Genomic DNA, 20,063 nt, shown 5'->3' with positions numbered 1-20,063 from the left:
CCCACAATAGGGAGGGCCATCTGCCTCGCTCATGCCACTGATTTAAATGTTCGTCTCATCCAATAATACCCTTACAGAAACACCCAGAATAATGTTTCTTACAACGATGCAGCCATTTGGGGACCCAGGCTCTTCCCATGTATCCTGATGGCCTGTGACGTCCTCCAGGGGACCCTGTGCATCCAACCAGTGGGTGAAGGAAGAGAATGAATGTGGTGGGCTGCGTGGGGAGGTTGTGAGCCAGGCCTACGTACTTCTCACATCCCACTGGCAAGAACTCACTCACAGGACCGTGCCTCGCTGCCAGGGAAGCCAGGAGGATAATCTCGATGGGTACCCAGAAGCGAAAAGGAAACAGTGCAGCCGTGCTGAGCTGGTCCTTCTCAATGAAGAAGCATTACTTTTGTGCTTTGACTCCCTTGATCCCTGCAAATTCTCCAGCTCAATCACGCTTCTTAGAACTGAGGACAATTATGCTTCTTACAACTACAGCAGAGATGAGAGGGAGAAGCATGAAAGGACAACAGAGCGCTTCTAGGCTGGAAGGGCCTGAGGAGCATCTCGCCCAAGAGAAAGCCGAGTCCCAGAGAAAAGAAGTGACTTGCCCAAGGCCGGACACCGGTAGATACAAAACTGGAACATCAGTCCAGCTCTCTCAATTTTCTGTTCAGGATCCTTATCCACGCATTATTACTTCAAATGTGCATTTGCCACAATTTGGGACAGAGATATAGTAACATTTCCATGTAGTTTTTAAGACTGTGCTGTAATAATGTCTAACATTTTGTTAGTGATTTTGACCCAGGAAGTACATTTTTGTAAAAGTCCTAAAGTACAAACTAACAGCCCGGAGCACTGTGTATTTACTAGGATGCATGTATGCCCTAAATAGGCATCTGAAAAGCAGTACCTATTTGGAGACAGTTTTTTGTTTTTGTTTTTAATTGCCATTCTACTTGTTGAATTTGGATTCTTTCAATTGTTAACAATGGAAAAAACTAATTTGCTAATTTAAAAAAGAAATCTATTGTATTGTGTAGATACTGCAGGATTCGGGAATACTACCAAGATCATCAGAGCTCACTCAATCTATCGCTCATATTTACTGATTTTTAACTGTCTTTCTAGGGTGGCCCGACTTCTTCCTACAGACAGGCTATTTCCACGTGCTGGGGATGATGACCACTGGCAATGCCTGTCCTGCAGGTTCTAACTTTAGATTCAGAGAAAAGAGAGTTTTCCTCTCCAATATCAGCAGAAAAAGTCCCAAAGTGGACTCTAATTAGCTTAGCCTCCGTCGCTTGCCTTTCAATGAGTAAATCTGGGTGAGGGTACAGGGAGAGGGAGTAGGTACTGTGATTGACATCCCCGCCAGAACCATAAGTAGTGGACGAGGATTTCCCCCCAGGAACCGGAAAAGGGGCTACAAAACATTCTGAGCAGGAAAAAATATTAGCTATCATGGTCCACTCTGCTTGCTGGTTAGGAAGAGGGTATTAATCATAGAAAAAACAAAATGTATTTGCAATACACAACGAACATGCCAGGCAAAACTAAAACTTGCTTCGGTGAGTACACATTTCCAACCTATCTAAGAGCCAACATGAGAATTCAGGATGTTTTCTCTCCTCTCTTTGAAATTAAAAATTCAGAATAGTAGACAGAGCAAGATATGGTCCCTCTACCAAATACCTCCTGTTATTTATGGGTATTCAATGGAAAATTTTGGATTTATAGTTAACTTGGTTACTTATGTAAAAATTAATCATTAAGGTAGCCCTCCAGCCCCAGTTTTAAAACACAATAGAGCTAAATATTAGGTTTGGAAAAGAGCTATGAACATTATCTTGTTCATCTCTCATTCTGCAGATTATGAAATTGAAGACCACAGAAATGAAGTTACCTGGCTATGTTACACAGCTTTTTATTGAATAGATCCTGAGTAAAAATTCAAGATTCCTTCCAGGTACTTTTCCCATTGTTATGGCACTGTTCACATTTCGTACATGTTCCTCACATTGTAAGATTTAAAATTTACATATATATATATATATATATATATATATAGAGAGAGAGAGAGAGAGAGAGAGAGAGAGAGAGAGAGAAGTAAAAGGACAATTGTCAACTGAACAGAGAATTTACTGGGCCTAGCAATCATTCAAAAAACTTTTAATTTTTTTGCAACAAGTCTCAATAGAAATTCTCCTCTCTCCATATTTTCCAATGTAAAATTCTGTCCCATCTGAAATAAAATGGTGGCTGCTATGAACATCAAGGTTCAAACTGTGTTAAATGCTTGCAAAAATAATTACCACATGAAATCAAAGTGACATGCATCGTGAGGGATGCCTTTCCAACTTGGCGTCGTATTTCTTTTCCGAAAAAAAAAAGTCTACATCCTGCTGTGTCTTTATACAATTATACACAGCATGATTAGATGGAAAAAAGATTCCCTAAATACCATGAACAGCTAAAATAAAGTTCTAATCAATTCACTTGATTTTAACTTGTTTCAAAACACATCCTGGCTACTAACACGATCATCCTCAACTTTTCTTATTTTAGTAGAAATAAAGTTATGTTTTTCTTGGCCAATAAACTTCTACTCAAGATTAAATATGAAGATCCTTAAAACCCTAATCAGAAAATGCAAATTAAAAAGAGATACTATCTTTTGCCTCTCAGGTTAGTAATGATTAAGAATGAAAGTATCTAGTTGAGCAAGAATGTAGGGAAAGAGGCAATCTCATACATTTCTAGGGCAAATGTAATCACTATATTTCTAGGGCAAGTGTAGGCACTACAGTCCATCTGCAGGCCAATTTGGCAATGTGCATTCAGAACCAGTGGGAAATATTCATGCCCTTTAATCCATAATTTCACTTTTAGTAATTTTCCCTAAGTAATTTATCTAATGTGTACCAAACTGAACCTCCTCCCCAAAAATGTTCATTATAATATTATGTGTCACTTAAAAAAATGCCACTAGATAGATATCAAAACAGAAGGTGTAGTTAAATTAATCATGAATGGCACAAGTGATAGAATATTTTCCAACCTAAATGACCAATAAGTGACTGGCAAATAAATGTTAGTGTATTGGTATGACAAAATACTAGGTTACTATTTTTTTTATAGTAGAAAGATGTTAAAACAGTATGTCCGATTTTTGTAAATTTTGTGTAACATGCTTATGTAGCTGTGCACGCACGCTCTCTCTCTCTCTCTCTCTCTCTCTCTCTCTCACACACACACACACACACACACACACACACACACACACAAATGAATAGAGAAATAAAAGTACTTTGGAAGTGTATGTACCAAAAACATCAGTACAGGTTAGCTCTACATGGAGATAATATCTACTTCAAAATGTTGCTGTCCAGGTTTATATTATATATAGTAAATATAGAAACATAAACTAAAGCCAAGCCAATAGCATTTACAGTTTCTATCCCTCATTTTTATTCATTCAACAAGAATTCATAATGCAACTGTGATAGGTCAAAGCTAAGTGCCGATATGTATATGAAGCCCCCCCAGCAGAGGGCCTGAGAAATAATAGACCTTCAAAGAATGCTAGTCACCTTCTTGCCTTTGCAATGTTTTCCACATGTGTCATCCGCCCCACACTACCCTACATCTAATGTGACTTAGCTCTATGAACACAATCGGGGATAGAGAAATAATTGGGGAAGGGGAATAAATCAGGCAAAAAACTAATAAGCCTCTGGATTTCCGTGCAGTGTCTCTGCACACACCCTGGGAAGCCAAAGCCTTAAGCCACTACCAGCTTTCAAATGACGGCGGGATGATAGCGCGTCATCGCCCAGTGCCTGATCTTAGTTTGCCTTATTGATGAACACAGACGAAGGAGAATCTCTCTTCCACAATGTGTTCTCTTATTACTGCGTGAGATCGTGAATCGGACCCTGGAAAGACATAGGTTCATTACGTTAAAATAGCCACATGGAGGACCAGGGCCACACATGCAGGCCTAATGGACTCTGCCCCCTGAAAGAGGCATAATTTTGGACTCTCCTTGCAGTTCCCTGTTGGGTTTCCATAGTAACAAATGTCTGGGGGTCAACTGTATTCACCTTGGGGTTGGGAGCTATATGAACAGGTAAAAGGAAACAAATTCTGTCCCCTTTGGGAGCTGACTGCTTCTATCAACGGGCGTATATTTAGCAGTAACAGAGATGTGGAAGACCTTGAGGTGATAAGGGATTTTATGGCTAAAGCGGTTAGTTGAAAGCTTCACAGAAGTGTGACATATTGTCTAGCCCCTCCAAACTGCTACCTGGCAAGCTGTTCCCTGACCACCTATAGTCCACTTTTCCTTTCTGTTCGAAGAAAGGGTAGATGTCATCTTTGAGGCTATTCGACACAAGGGGAGAAAGGACTCTCAATCAGCAATCTGATTTAATGAAAATAAAAATGAAACGGAATGAAACATCAAGGTGTTACTTCACTGTGAAATAAATCAGACTTCAAAATACACAATGACTTAAACTACTGGTAAACTCACTGCTGCAGATGCACGTCCCACTGTGGACATCCACTCTCTAAGCAACTGCATCAGGACAGTAGAGGAGGCTTGAACCAAAGTGAGTGGGGAATGCAGACGCCAAAGTAACTCTTTTGATCAAAGTAGGAGAGGTCGTGCCCACCCACTAATCCCGGGGACATAGCTAAAACACAACTGGAGATGTTGGATGGGAGCGGTGGGGGGGGGGGGGGGGCATTTCAAGACAGCACAACTTTACCCAGAACTTTCTGGGGAACATAACAGTGAGAGGTTGGTCTGAACCAAGTCCAAGTCATACTAACTACAGTTGACCTTTGAACCAAGAGGACGTTAGGGATGCTAAATCCCCACACCCGCACTGTTGAAAATCCACATCTAATTTCTGACTCCCCCAAAACTTAAGTTGTCCCTTGGTGTCTGCGAGGGATTGGTTCCAGGTACGGAGTCTCGACCGTGCACTGAAAACCGTACAAGTATTTGTTGAAGAAAGAGTCCACGTATAACTGAACCCATCCAGTTCAAACCCACATTGTTCAAGGGTCAACTGTACTTGTCATCGCCATGTGCCTGCTCTCATTATATGGACCGACACTTAGCAACTCTTCTTATCACCACGATCTACGACTTCTCAGAAAGGTGTTTAGACAAGCACTACTTCTCTCCTACAATGTAACCTATGAAAAGAGCTCTGGGGTCTGTAAGGCTCCTGGTATCAACTTCCAAAAAAACACCTCACCTTTTTCTCTGCACCCACATATGTCCATCAGTGACGATAAGTATATTAAAGTTATGAAGTTTCCAGAAAACAAGGAAAGCAATCCTCAGTGTCCAGCTTGTGTTTTGGGGAAAGAAAGGGAGGAAGGGTTGGATGTATTAAGCTGTACCCTTGAAGACATGAAAAGGTGATCTGGGCAGTTTTTCAAGGTCACAGTAGTCAAGGTTTTTCAACAGCATTTCAATAGCAAATTTCGATAGCATTTACAGTTTCTACCTCTCATTTTTATTCATTTGACGGGAATGCATTGTATAGCTGTGATGGCTCAAAGCTAAATGCTGGTCCTCAGTTACTAACTAGCGACAGCTCTTGCCCTGTCATGTGATTGAACACCTGATATGTCTTCTCTTTAAACAAAGGTCTGTGTTTCTCGAGGGCTGGACTCATGGCACACCTTTGCCTGGAGGATAAAGATATGACTTTGATCCCTCCACACTGGGGCAACAACCCATCTTCCCAGCATCATTCCCACCTTTCCCTTTCATATACCCTGTATCCCAAACCGCCTGGTAATATTTCCTATTACCAGATGAATTCTGTACAGCTCTGTTGGAATGTATTGCCTCAGGCTGATCCTTCTACATAAATTCCCTTCTGAAAACTCTTTCTGTAGACATGCCCATCCTTCAGGTGTCTTACCCAGATGATATCTTGTCTATGAAACTTCTGGAAGGCCTCCAGAACCAGACTCACTCTTTTTCCCTATGTTCCTATAGAAATGTTGTTTCAATTTTATATGTTAAAACTTATCACTTTCTGCCTTTATTTAGAGCCAATGGTGTCAACTCTTCTACTAAATTATAAGTTCATTATTTAAGCATCATGTTTATCACTATATACTACTTGTTGTTGTACATAGCAGACATTTAAACATTTTGGAGTAAATTTATCAAAATAGCCATGACAATGACTAATAATGCCTGAGCCAACTCAACCTAATTATCCAATAACAAGGCATTGCTTTAATAATTGTCTTATGTCCACAAAATGGAGTCTTATGCAGTCATTAAAAATGATAAATTAGAAGAGATTTCCAGGCTGTCACTCTCTTCTTTTCTCCTTTGTAGCTTTTCAAACTACTTACACCATCTCAAACTCCCAAACTCACCACCGCCTTTCTTTCCATTTTCAGTAAGAAGACTCTACCTCCTAATTTACAGAGAAAATAAAATAACCACATTAAGTTTTTTTCGAATTTTTGTCACCAAACTCACAAACTCACCTGCATGTGTATATACCCTGTCTTTCTTCTATGTGGTTATACTGAAAGAGATTCATTCACCTCTTTTTAAGACTAATTTCCCCTATGTGTCTCAATGTTATCCTCTACTGCGTTCTATCTCTTGCTCTTTTGATTATAACTTTAAATGTTTTAACTTTATTTTCTCCCTCCCTCCCTCTTCCTCCCTGCCCCTTCCCACCCCTCCCTCCTTCTCTCTCTCTCTCTCTCTCTCTCTCTCTCTCTCTCTCTCTCTCTCTCGTTCTCTCTGCCTTCCCAAAGGCATTTAAAAATGCTCACATATTTATACTTAAACTACACGTTTTCTTGATGGAGTCAGTGACCTGCCTGTTTCCAGTATCTCCTCCACTGTGCACTTCCTCTCACACTGAAATTTCTCTTCCTTCTCCTCCACTTAAAAACAAAAACAAATAAACAAACAAAACTACCGAAATCATTACTCACCTCCTTATGGTTGAGCCTGTTATTACTCCAAGCTTTACGCTGTTACATGATACTGTGAACAGCACCTCCTTGCCCAGCACACGTTCCTCTGGTTGTGGTTGAACTGCACGTTTCGTGATTTTACTGGTGCCTGCCTTGATTCCTCTTTGTGAGCTCCTCTCCTCCGACATCTCTTAAATCTCCATATTTTTCAAGATCTTCATCTAGATCCTCTTCTCCTTCTACTCTACACACTACCCAGGCATCCTCGGCCACCATAACCTCAATTACCATCTCTGTGCTGACTCACGGAGATGGGGTTTATAGTTTCAGCCCGCATCTCTCTTCAGCTCTAATCTGAAACATCCAACTGCCTCACAGACATCTCCACTAGACTCCTATGAGTGTCATTCCTCAACATTTTCCAAGCCGAAGCCATAATGTCCCACCTCACCACACCCAGCATGCTTCTTCACTTCCTTTCTCAATGGACGGCCTCACCACCATCCGAGAAAGAAACCCAGACAGAATTCTTAGCTCCTCACCTTCAACATCCCCTCAATCACCATGACAGGTAGCACTGGCCTTCGCAATATCTCCGAAATCCATCAGCCTCTCTCCATCCTCACTGCCTTACCCCAGGCCATCGTCGTCTCTCACCCGGATTCCTGGAACTGCTTCACAGCTCGCTTTCCTGCCACGGCATTTCTAAAATGTATGTTATGTCCCCAGTCAAAATTCTTTTTACTATGAAGGAAAGTTAGGTTTTACGAAGCCTGTGATGAGGATACGGACCTAGTCAAGAAGGCCAGGGTGAGGAAGGCCTTCTTCTTCCAGGGGATGTGATAACTAAGGGCTGAGACTGAGAGGTAATTAATGGCCATGGAAGAAATGTTCCAGTTTAGGGAAACATGTGCCAAGGTCCTGGATTGGAACACTAAGAGAAAAACTTCAGATTAGTGAATGACTGGACAATAAAGGTCCAAATAGTTATATTTGCATACTTATCCTATAGTCGTTGAAGGATTTTACACAGAGATGTGATGTTAACACATCACATTAAGAAAATTAACAAAATAAAAATCAGATTTTGGTTTGAAAAGATCAGCCTGACTGCAGAGAGAACAGATGGGAGGGACCCAAGAACAGATATTAATTAATATGCTTATGAGGACGTTGGCGTTGCCATAATCCAGATGACAGGTGATGGTGCCATGCATTACATTGGTGGCACTAGATAAGAAAAAAAAAGATTTGAGAGCTATTTAGGAGATAAAATCAATGGTACCTGGTGATGGATTAGACATAGGAGTCAAGGAGAAGAAATTCCCTGGAGCAGTATCTGACGTTAGTAACATTATAATAATGATCTATCCAGTATATATTTAATATATATATATGAACCAAAGTACAATTCCAGTTCTTCCACTTATTAAATAACTTTGACCAAGTCACTTAATATCTATATGACTAAATTTCTTCCTTCATAAAATGAGGGGAAAAAAGAAACAATAAAAACCTAACAGAGCATTTTTATGAGAACTGTGTGAAAATTCACATAAAGTACTTAGCATAATATTTAGTATATAAAAATGTTCAATACACATAAGCTCTAAAAATGTGTATACAATCACTGTATATTATTATGTAAACATGGATAAAAAACACATTAAGGGTGTAAATCAAACTTAAAAGGGGGATTATTTTGGTGGGTATATAAAGAAAGGTAAGAGGGAGATGAAGCCAAAAAGACAAAACCATGCCAGGAGAACAATAGACACAATATGACCACGTTTATGAATTGTAAAATTATATGTCTATATACCTATAAAGACAAATTTTGCGTATTTTCAATAACATTTATAAGTTCTCTCCTTTATGCATATTTAAATTTTTTCTGCAATGAATATATGTTGCTTCTAATAAAAAAAATTAATTGCAAGTGTAAAGGACTCTGGCATATTCATTTTTGCATTCATTAATTCTGAAGTTGTATTTCTTTAAAGCCTAACCCAGCCATTGGTGTCATCTTGTAATTTATAGGTAATTTCCCTAGGTTTGAGGGCACTAAATTTTTTCCATAATTTGGCTTGTATTTCTACTTTAAACATTCAAGAGCTAAGTGCCAAAGAACCTCAAACATGTATGTATCCAACCATAATAAAAGAAATATGGTATCACTGTACACGATGGTCAAAAAAATTTTTTAAATAAAGCAGACCTTTTAAGCAGTGTGTATTTAAGCAGAGTCAATGCCAGATAATAACCTCAGAAGCTGATTTATGTAATTAAATAAGAAAAAAAAGTCTGTAGCAATTTAATCAAAAGTACTTTTTAAATCAAAAGTACTCAAAACTTCACCAAAACTCAGTGGAAGCTTACTTTAATCCTACATTATGCAATTAAATGGACTAGCAGGAGGAGGAGAAAATTAGCAGACATACGACATTGAATGCTTTTGTTATTTCACAAAGCAGAGAAGTCTTAGGTTCACGAAGGCACAGCTAAAGATTGGGTGCAAGCAGGCAATCTAATTACAGAAACAATTCAAAAGAAAGAAATCTGAAGGATATAACCTAAACTAAAGCTCAAGAGAGACTAGAATAAGTCATCGGGCTTTTGAGCTAAGAAGTTATTTGAAAAATAACTATATTCTAGGTACCGTACTAAGCACATTACAAATATTCTCACTCGGTCCTCTCAAACAAGCCTTTTCATTTCACTATAAAAAAAAATCTGGAGACAAGGAAAGATTAAATGACATGTGAATTAGTCCAACTTCTTGAACCTTCTCTTGGCTTCCATGATGTTGAACTGGGGAAGAGGAACCAAATTTCAGATTGTCCTTATGAAAAATCTATGCTTGAGTATAAAGGTAGAATTATAAAGTGGCATTTAGAAGTGCCCACCCATCACTTAACACCAGGTGACTTCTGTACAGCCTTTTTTTTTTTTTTTTTTTAAGAAAAAGGTGTAGATAATAATTCTAGCATGATAAAGCTTGAATGGTCACTGACTTTGAGCATGTTGGCTGTATCAGTCAGAGGACAAATGAGTTTAAGTGGAGAGACTATCATGAAGAAGCTACTTCCAGAAGTGAGGGCAGGGTTAACGGAAACCCACGTAATTACGGTGGGGAGCCCACCGCAGCAGCACACCTGGAGTGATGTCCTAAAGAGCCCTTAAAGGTCTAATGTGGCGACGTACAGGGCGCTGACTCACGGCCTCAGGGAGCAAAACAAAATATACTAGCAATGACGCCTGGGAGACAACCAAAGCACACAATGGACAGCCTGACAACAAACAAGAGAGAGAGGCTGGACAGAGAAGGCTGGGAAGCCCTGGGAGCCCTTCGGGAACTTCCAGAACTCTCTAGGCCAGAGGAGCCCGTGAGCAAGCACCGTGGTCTCCGGGCCTCTCCACTTCCATAGGGCGAAGGCCCCATTGTAGGGCTTTGGCCTACCTGCGAGGTCCCCGCAGCGCCTTTTCGGCTACGTTGTCTTGAGCCTTCTGCCTCCCAACAAAGGGAGCAAGCAGGACCAACAGGGTGCCAGCACAGCTCTCCGACGTCCCTGCTGCGAGCTGCTCCTCCCGCTGCTCCTCGGCGCCAGCGCGCATGCTCGGCCCCAAGCGGCTTCCCGCGCAGGACTACCCGGCTCCTGGGCCCTGCACAGCGGTTGCTTCTACATGGGGCCATTTTGGGTCCAACAAACCAGAGAGAGTCTGGGCAGAGATGCTGGATCGCCACGGGGCTCTCTGGGGACTGCAGAAGTTCTCTGGGATTGGAGGGGCGAGGAGGAGTCCTTGATTACCACCCCTTCCACTTCCATAGGGCTTGCCAGGTCTCTATCCAGGTGCTCTGGCCTACGTGCAAGGTCCAAGCCGATTTTGGCCAGGACAAAGGGGGCAAGCAGAAGCCACAAGGCGTTACTGCACGCACCTGGCTTCCTCACCCAGAGCCGCTCCTGCTGGGTAGGCCGATGCCCCAGGCACCTTATACACCTGATTGACTCCTACCAACCTGCCAAAACCGCTCTACACAGAGCCTGCTTCTATATGTGGTCACTTTTTCATGACTGGGAGAGACAGCTACTTTGTCTAATTCATATAAATAAACATAGAAAGTCAAACAAAATAAAAAGCCAGAAGAAAAATCCCTAAAGAACAGCCCGTCAATAGCAGGTAATGGATCTCTGAGAATGGAACATAGCAACACATTTGCTATACCTACACTGCTAATGTGTCAAAGGCTAGAGACGCCATTTGGAAAGAAGAAAATGGGCACACTACCAAACAAACAAACGAACAAACAAACAAACAAAAAACCCACCAAATTTAAAGCAGAAATAGCAATAGTATCCTCCTAGATTTGGGTGGGATCTGATATATGACTTTTATCATGGAAAAATGGAAGCTACCATTAGCTTCAGATGGTTTTAGGGAAAGTAAGAAGCAAGCACAATCTGCTAATGTTTAGAATAACCATAAAGCAAAAGAACATCTCAGAGACTAGATCATCTGAAGATGTTGAGGAAACAGGAGCAAAACCAGGAGATGCTGAATTGGGACCTTCTGGCATATGAAATATCCTCTTAAAATTCCTCATTCGGAGAATGAGTAAGGCCTAGAGAAGCCTAGGAACTAGTATAGCCCACAATATTGACAAGGAAGAACTTACACTACCTGATTTTAAAGCTTACTTCTAAGATATAATAAAGCAGTGTGGTATTGATGTAAAGATAGATATATAGATTTATAATAGAACAGAGACCCTAGAAATAGATCGTGCATCTATGTGGTCAATTAATTTTAACAAAGATGCCAAGTCAATTGGATGGAAAAATATAATATTTTTAAGAAAAATATTTGAACAACTGAATATCCAAATAAAAAACACACACATACACACCTCAATCCTTGCATTATATCACATGTAGAAATGTAACTCAGAATAAATCATAGACCTAAATGTAAGAGATAAAACAATCAAGCAACAGGAAAAAAAAAATCTTAACAACTTTGGATTCAGCTAAGATTAAATCAATTTAATAAATGGACCCAAAAGGCATGGAATATAAAAGAAAAAAAATTGACGTATTTGATTTCATTGAAATTTAAATGTTTGTTCTTCAAAAGACACTAATAAGAAAATTAAAAGGCAATCATAGACTGAAAGAAAATATTAACAATGCATGTATATGACAAAGTATTTGCATCCAGAATACATAAAAATTCTCACAATTCGATGAGAAGACAACCCGCTTCTATATATATGCAAAAAATTATGATTCACAAAATAATATATACAGATGGCAAATAAGCCTATGAAAATATGCTTATTCATCACTACAGAAATGCAAATTAAAATCAATGAGATACTATTACATACCAATTCAATTAGAATGACTAGAATTAAAAAGATTGAAAATACTGATTATTGACAATCCTGTGAAACAACTGGATCTCTCCCATATCAGTAGCGAGAATGCACCCTGGAAAATCGTGTATTTTCTTCAAATGTAATGTATATTTTTACCATATACCCAGAAATTTCATTACTAGATATGTATCCAAGAGATATGACAACATTAGGTTACATTTTAACTGAAAAAGCAGATTTATTCATAATATTTCCAAGTTGGAAAAAAAATCCAAATTTCCATCAACATCTGAATAACTAAACAAATTGTGGCATATACATACAACGAAATACAACAACTGATAAAAGTAATAACATGACTAAGTATCAAGAACATTTTGCTAAGTAAAAGAATCTAGACACAAACTACTACATGCTGTATGGTTTAATCCACGTAAAATTCTAGAAAAGCCAAAACTAGGGTAAAAGATCAATCTTTTCTAAGAACCAGGAGTCCAGAATTAGGGAGTGAGTTTAAAAGGATATAAAGGAACATTTTATGGGGGATGAAAATACCGTGGTTACTATAGAGGTTACAGAACTGTAAAGAATTATCAAAACTCAGAAATTCTACACAAAATCAATGAATTTTATTGTGTGTGAATTATATTTCAATAATGCTGATTTTTTTTTAAGTTCAGAAAAAAAACACTCCTAGTGATCTAATTGTCAATGGAAATTTTAGCTGTTAGAATCTGTCAAGGAAATTGTCTTAACTCTGAGAATGAAATCTTTTGCTAATTAGTTACAAGTAATCTGACACATGGTATGATAATAAAACAGTGTTTAAAATACGGATTATTCTAAAGAGCCAAGGCAACATTACCAAGTGTCACTGAGGGCAGCAACTAGAAGGCTTAAACGCGGCTGCTATTGTTCAAAAACAAACTCTGTCATTATCTATTAAGCCTAAACATACACATGCCATGACCCCAGTAGTTCTATATGTGGGTATATACTTGATAAAAATATGTTCTATGTCCATCAAATAAACTAAATGAGAATTGTATAGATGCTTTATTCATAATACTCCTAAATAGGAAACCCATGAAATGTCTATGGAGAAATAAATTGCAGTATATTTGCAAAATGGAATACAATTCAGCAAGAAAAAATGAACTACTGCTACCCATAACAATACCGGTGAATCTCACAGACAATGCTGAACAAAATGCACCAGACCCCAAATCCTATTTGAATTAGGTTAAGAATACACAGAATGAATCTAAGTTGCCGTAAGTCAGAATGGTGCTATTCTGGGTGGGGATTGTTGTCTGTGAGAGGATGTGAGGGAGCCTTCTGGAATGCTGAAAATATTCTATATTGATCTGGGTAGTGATAACATGGCTGTGTACACACGTAAAAATCCAGTGAGTGCACATTTAAAATTGATATGCTTTGCTATATGTGAATTATATCATGATTTAAAATTTAAATAATGCTTTAAATTTTTATGAAAAACAGAAAAAATATAATGTAGCATAGCCTTAGCACATTAAATGCTATTCTAGTTCTGTGACTAAGGGGCTTTGGAACATTCCCTTTGTAAATTTCCTTCTGGAGGGTATTAGGGAATTCCCAGAATCAGATAACAGGAGCCTTCAAGCCATAGGAGAAAAAAATCAGGCTCTGAGTTTATTCAATTAAAACGTTAACACTTTCCTCACTCTGCCAGTGGTTATTTCTCTTTAGTTTCATGTAAGGGCTGGCATGGCCTGCCTGGGAACACGCTGATTAAGCCCCCTCTGCTTCTAGTAGTGGTGTGCACTTGGAGGAGTCAGATACCCTCCCTATAGTATCAGATTCCCAATTGATAAAATTATTACTACTAGCAAATATGAGGAAGCTGAATGTTTGTTACGAGCTGGGCACTGTGCTGGCGGCCACTTTGCACACAGGATCTCCAGCCTTGTATGGAAGGTCTTGTAATTGAGAAGAATATGAGAGTATATTCTCTGGGGTCAGATTCCCTGAGTTAAAAACCTGGTTCTCCTCTTCTTAAATGTGTAAACTGGGGCCGTGGCCTCTTCATCTATAAAACGGGAATTAAAAAAAAAAAATACCCTGAAGATAGATCTATATAAAGCATTAAGGATATGCTTAGCACATACTAAGGGTTATAGATGTATTTGCTGAATGAAATAACAATCATTTTAAAAATGAGAAAACACAAGCTCACAGTGGCAATAGCCTATCAAGGGCGGGGCAGTGAGGTACTATACCCCAGATGCAGACAACGAGGAGGTACATTATAGGCTGGGGGGGGGGGGGAGTTTGTTTGTTTTAAATAAGAAAAAAAATAAGACTTTTTATTATTGTCATACCCCGACAATTCAAAACAACATCAGAAATAAAATCCTCTCCAACTCTTCCTGGGCCCTGCCCACTTCGGACATTCTGCATTGAGGTTAAATAACTTGCCCAAAGTCACATGAGTACAGGTGGTGGAGCTGAGATTCAAATGCACAGCCATCAAATTTCCAAGTCGATACTGACTCAACCTCTTCTAAGAGCCCTTCTTTTTCCTAGAACACGAGTGTTAGTATCCCTATCTGCTGTATATATTATCCACCTCTTCTTCTTTGTTTAAGAAATACATAGTAGCACCTACCATGTACCCAGTTCTGTTCTAGCCACTGGGTGTGGTGGAGCCATAAACAAGGAAATGTCCTTTCTGTCTTAGAGCTGACTTTCTAGTAGGGTGAGACAGAAAATAAATGAGAAAACAAACACAAACATATTACTTTCATATGACAATAAGTAACTGAGAAAGTAAACCAGGCTGATGGGCCGCAGCCACACTGCCAGCGTAACAACCATTAGCCACGTGTGGCTCTTGAGTGAGCAGAATGTGGTTAGTCAGAATTGGAATGTTAAGTGTAAAGCACACATGGATGTCGAAGACAGTACTAAAAAAAAAAGAGTCAAATATTTCAGTAATAATTTTTATATATTTATTACATGTTGGTAAGGAAACAAGCCTTTTATATATAAAACGACATATTTACCATTTCCAGTGTTCTTTATTTTTTCCCAAGTTTCAAATTTTCATCTGGTATTATGTTTCTTCCACACAAAACTTCTTTTAATACTTTTTATAGTGCAGGTCTGCTGGTACCGAATTCTCTCAGATTTTGTTCATCTGAAAAAGTCTTCGTTGCTCTTTTATTTTTAAAGCTATTTTCACTGAATAGAGGACTCTAGGTGGGTAGCTTTGGCTCTTTCAGCATTTTGAAGATGCCATTCTATTGTCTTCTGGCCTATATCGTTTCTGCTTAGAAGCCCACAGATTCTTATTTTTTACACTATATGGAATGTATATTTTATTTCTCCGGCTGCTTTTAAGATGTACTCTTTATCATAGGTCTTCGAAATTTTTATTATAATATGCGAGGGTTTTTTTTTTTTTACTTACCCCACTTGGTGCTCTGTCAGGCATCTTGAATACGTGGATTAACAGTTTTCATCAAATTCACAACAATTTTTGCCAGTGTTTCTCTACATAATTTTCTGGTTGTTTTCACTCCCCTGTCTATAAACACTGTCCCCTGACCACTAACGTTCAATTCTTTTCGTGTTTTTGCCCTCTGTGCTTCAGTTTGCATAGTTTCCATCACTCTACCTCCAACTTCAGCGGTTTTTTTTCCTTCCCCTTCTCAGTGCCTACGCAGTTGTTAATCTCTTCCAGTGAAATTTTCCATTTCAGATATTGTTTCATTTCTAGAAATCCCATTTTTTTAAAAGCCGTCATTCCTCTCTTCATTAGGCTTATGCCTCCCTTTAAATCCTGGAAGGTATTTATATTAGCTGTTTTAAGATCTTTGTCTGCTAATCCCATTACCTTTGTCATTTTTCATTTTTTTATAATGATTGATGCTCCTCCTTGTAGTAGGTTATATTTTTTTCTATTTCTTCACATGTCTAGTATCTTTTTTATTGGGTCCTGGACTTTGCATTTTATAATGTTGAATGCTGATTTTTTTTTTTAATCCATCTCTTGAAAAGGTATTGGACTTTATTCAGGCAGGCACTTAGATTATTTGTTATTCAACCCGAGCTTTTCAAAGTTTTCTTATTGGCCTTTTAGGGCAGGTTTTCTGAGAGTCCTTGACTCTGGAGCTAGTTTATTCTCTCTCGTAAAGCACGACCCTCCAGTGTCTCTGCTGAATACCTCTGAGTTTCAACAACACTTCACTACAGTTGATCAAAACTCAAACATCTCCCAGACCCGTGTTTGTTCTAGGAACTCTTCAGTGTACAGTTTCCTGGTTATTTTTTGCACAGCTGTGGTTTAGTATTCAAAATAATGCTCAAGGGGGCCTTTATGCAGATTTTGGAGCTCCTTCTCCAGGCATCTCCCTCGGCTCCAGTATTCCAACCTTTGAATTCCAGACGCCTCACTCTTCCAAAATTCCAAACCCTGCCTCCTTCTACGCTCTGCTTGCGATTCCCCTCCCTTCGCAGTAATCTGCAAAGTGCTTCCAGACGGCAAGCCCGGGTGAACATAAAGCTCACGTCGTTCGCTTCCCTTCCCGCATGCCTCACAGACCGGTACATTCCATCGTCTAATGTCCAGAATCGGTCGCCTCATAGATGTCACCCAGTTTTCTCATCATTTACCATGAAGCGCTATGTCTGTCCCATCACAGCCGGAAGCAAAAGTAAGCCCGTGTGAAAACTGGCAAGGTTTTATTTTTAAAAAGTAAATGGATTCCGAGGGCATCTCATCATAAGAAGAAACATCTAATGTAGAACGCTGATTCTCAGACTTGGTTGCATATTGGAATAACCTGGTGTATCACTCCCAGAGCTCCTGGAATGTCACTTGGGCATCAGAAACTTTTGAAGCCCCCGTGGTGATTCCACTATGTAGCCAAGTTTGAGAACCACTGATTAGGTACAGGGAAGTACTACATAGTGATGGGCGTTACACTATGGAGGGGTGGTCACAGTACACTGGTGTGCGGATGGGTGTCTGTGCACACACACAACTGCTTCTACATAGCTACATGGAGTATGTCCTCCACTGAATCTCTATGCCAGTGGTTCTCAGACATTGTTGGAAAAACACTGCTCGAAATAAAATGCCTAGCAAAAAAATATTTTTCCATAGCAGGATGTGCCTCATCGGCCCTAAGAAAAGAGGAGAAAATGAGGTTCGAGTGCTCGAAGGCCATCAAGAGCAGTTGTTTGTAAGTGGGGACGAGCCTGTGTTTCACGGATTAACCATTTGGTCAACTGTTTATTAACATGAGTCAGAGTAGCTATGACCGAATCCTCTGGGGAAGGCACGTACCTGGCATGCCGGGGCTCAGAGCAGAGCTGACACCCCTCCTCCACTCTCCAGTTGCTACAGTTCTTCATACCAAAGCCATAGTTAGGGAATTATTGACGGTTAATCTGTTGCTACCAAATCAGGAATTGAACTGAAATACTTCATAGCCTCAGTTGGATTTTCTTCTCTGGATATTCTGAAACCAAAATTAAAGTATGAAGGAAATATACATTTATTGACAGCCAGGGGTTTTATATGTGCAATCTCAATAATAGCACCATTGATCTTATGAGAAAAGATAGCCTCCTTTCAAAGGAAAAAAAAAAAAAAAAAAAGAAAAGCCTTAGGACTTTCTGTTTCATGATTTTATCAGTGATCATGGGGGGTGGGGGAGCGGAGCAAATGATAAAACTGGTAAAAGTCTATCTGCTTTCAATGACGCAGGTGAGGAGGCTGAAGGCCAGCCTACGGTCAGCCCTTTTGCTTCTCATGGAACCCCAGATGCTTCTGTGTGGAGCTGCTAGAGCTCCGCGGAGCACAGTGTGAAAGCAGGAAGAAAAGGTAATAAAAACGTATAAAATGACCTTTACAACACACACAAGTCCCTCCGCCACGCGGATTCCTTTGAAAAACCATTATTGGAAGTCTTCTATTTTTATTAGGGCATCCCTAGCATTTCAAAAGTTTTCTGGCACATATCAGTCACTCAATAATTTGGGGGGTACTTGCAGGTTCAAAGACAAATGTGATGGGTCACTGTTACCTAAAGGTCTTTGGAAAGCAATGATAATGCCTTTGTTTGGATTACCTCCATCCCTCTTTTCACCCAGAGTCCCAAATATCTCCCTGTCTCTCTTTGTGCACAAGGCTAGATGTGGAGCCGAAAGCTTCCAAGAGCCCCCTCATGCAGGGAAATTTCCAGGGTGTACCGGAAACAACCCCCAAAGGAAGAAGAGGGCGGAGACTGAAGAAAGAGGCTGACATCTCCATAATTTAACAAAGAGGGACCGAAGCACAGTGGACCTCCACATCCAACAGGGGATGGGGGCCGGATGTACATGGCCTCCAGGAACACTGGTGGTTTGTAACCAAGTGGTTTGTCCTTGTTAAGAGCTATGTATTCCAAGACAGTAAACAACTTAGAGGGCCAACTTATATATGTAAGAACGTTCCTTTCAGGTGATACAGGCCAACCCAATCTGGGTGAACTGGTGGCCACTGAGAGCAACCAGCTTCTCAAGATGGCATTGGTTACAGTAAGCACTAGAAACCATTTTGCCTAACACCTGGCAAGGGGCCTTTTGGAGGCTTGACTATTTATCAACATAATCCAAGGGTTTACATCTTCTTGTTGCTAGGACTGATTTATCTTACTAATATGTGGTAAGCACTTTTTATCAGCCACTTCCCATCATATAAGGTATGTATCATGGTCGAACCTCGTGAGGTAAATTATGCCCTAATATTATTACCATTTTACAGATCAGAAAACCAAGGCTTAGCAGGTTAGATAGTTTTTCAGAAATCATCCAACTAGAAATAATGGAACAAAGATTCCAACCAAAACATCTGCCTTTCAGAGAGTCTAATGTTCACATCACAGACACAGTGGAACAAAGCAACCAACTTCCCAGAGAACCGCTGGACTCGGTCGGCGTTTAGGCATGATCCTTAGGTTTTACACCAGGTCGCCAACACCTCCTCAGCTTTGGCTAGTCCATATGCTAAACGCGGTGACTAAGACAGTTGTGGTCAGGGCAGAGCTTACAAGCCTCTTGGCAACCAATCAAACCTCCAGAGTGGGAGCCTGATGTCACGGGAAAAAAAAACAGCATCTGTGGAGTTCGAACACCTGTCTTTTTAGACCCAACTGCATCAGTTAACGTTAAATGGTGGTACAACTCTTACCTATTGTATTTGTTAGGAAGTTTACATGAGATAATGTGGAACAACTTACATACACCATGTAATTCTTTTACATAAAAAAAAAAGAAAAAAAAAAGAAAAGAAAATGATAGAAGTTGAAAGAAGGTGCTCTTTAGCCTTGTAGAAGAAGGTTTGGTGGAAGGAGAATTTCAGACCATTGATTACAGTGAGATTTTTCGTCTCTCTTGGGTTTTCACTTATTCTGGCCTTTTTATCTCTCCTATCCCTCATGAACATGAATCATTGGGGTCTAGTTCAAGGTCTTGCACAAACTTGTATATTCAGTATGATCACAACCAGGTTCGAAATAAATAATTCATTTAAAAAAAGAAACCAAAAGGAAATACACTCAGTTACTAGCATTGATTATCACTGAGTGATGAGAATATAAATGATTTTTTTCTTTTCATAAGAGCATTCTTTTCATAATGAACACATATTATTTTCTTTTTTTCTTTTTTTTTTTTTAAA

At 39.6% G+C, this 20,063-nt stretch overlaps 1 long non-coding RNA gene across 1 annotated transcript in view; it reads right to left on the bottom strand.

Annotated features, from left to right (window-relative positions):
- The window catches only part of LOC118612008, a 375,103-nt gene extending 364,574 nt beyond the window's left edge, over positions 1–10,529 (bottom strand). Inside the window, exon 1 of the long non-coding RNA XR_004954641.1 lies at positions 10,436–10,529. This is a non-coding gene — a long non-coding RNA (uncharacterized LOC118612008). The remainder of the gene's footprint in view (positions 1–10,435) is intronic.
- Between the last annotated feature and the right edge of the window lie 9,534 nt (positions 10,530–20,063).

The sequence above is a fragment of the Rousettus aegyptiacus genome, unplaced genomic scaffold (genome assembly GCF_014176215.1).
Source record: "Rousettus aegyptiacus isolate mRouAeg1 unplaced genomic scaffold, mRouAeg1.p scaffold_m13_p_15, whole genome shotgun sequence".
NCBI lineage: Eukaryota > Metazoa > Chordata > Mammalia > Chiroptera > Pteropodidae > Rousettus > Rousettus aegyptiacus.
The sequence above is the reverse complement of the archived record's forward strand: the minus strand, read 5'-3'. Positions and strand labels throughout refer to the sequence as shown.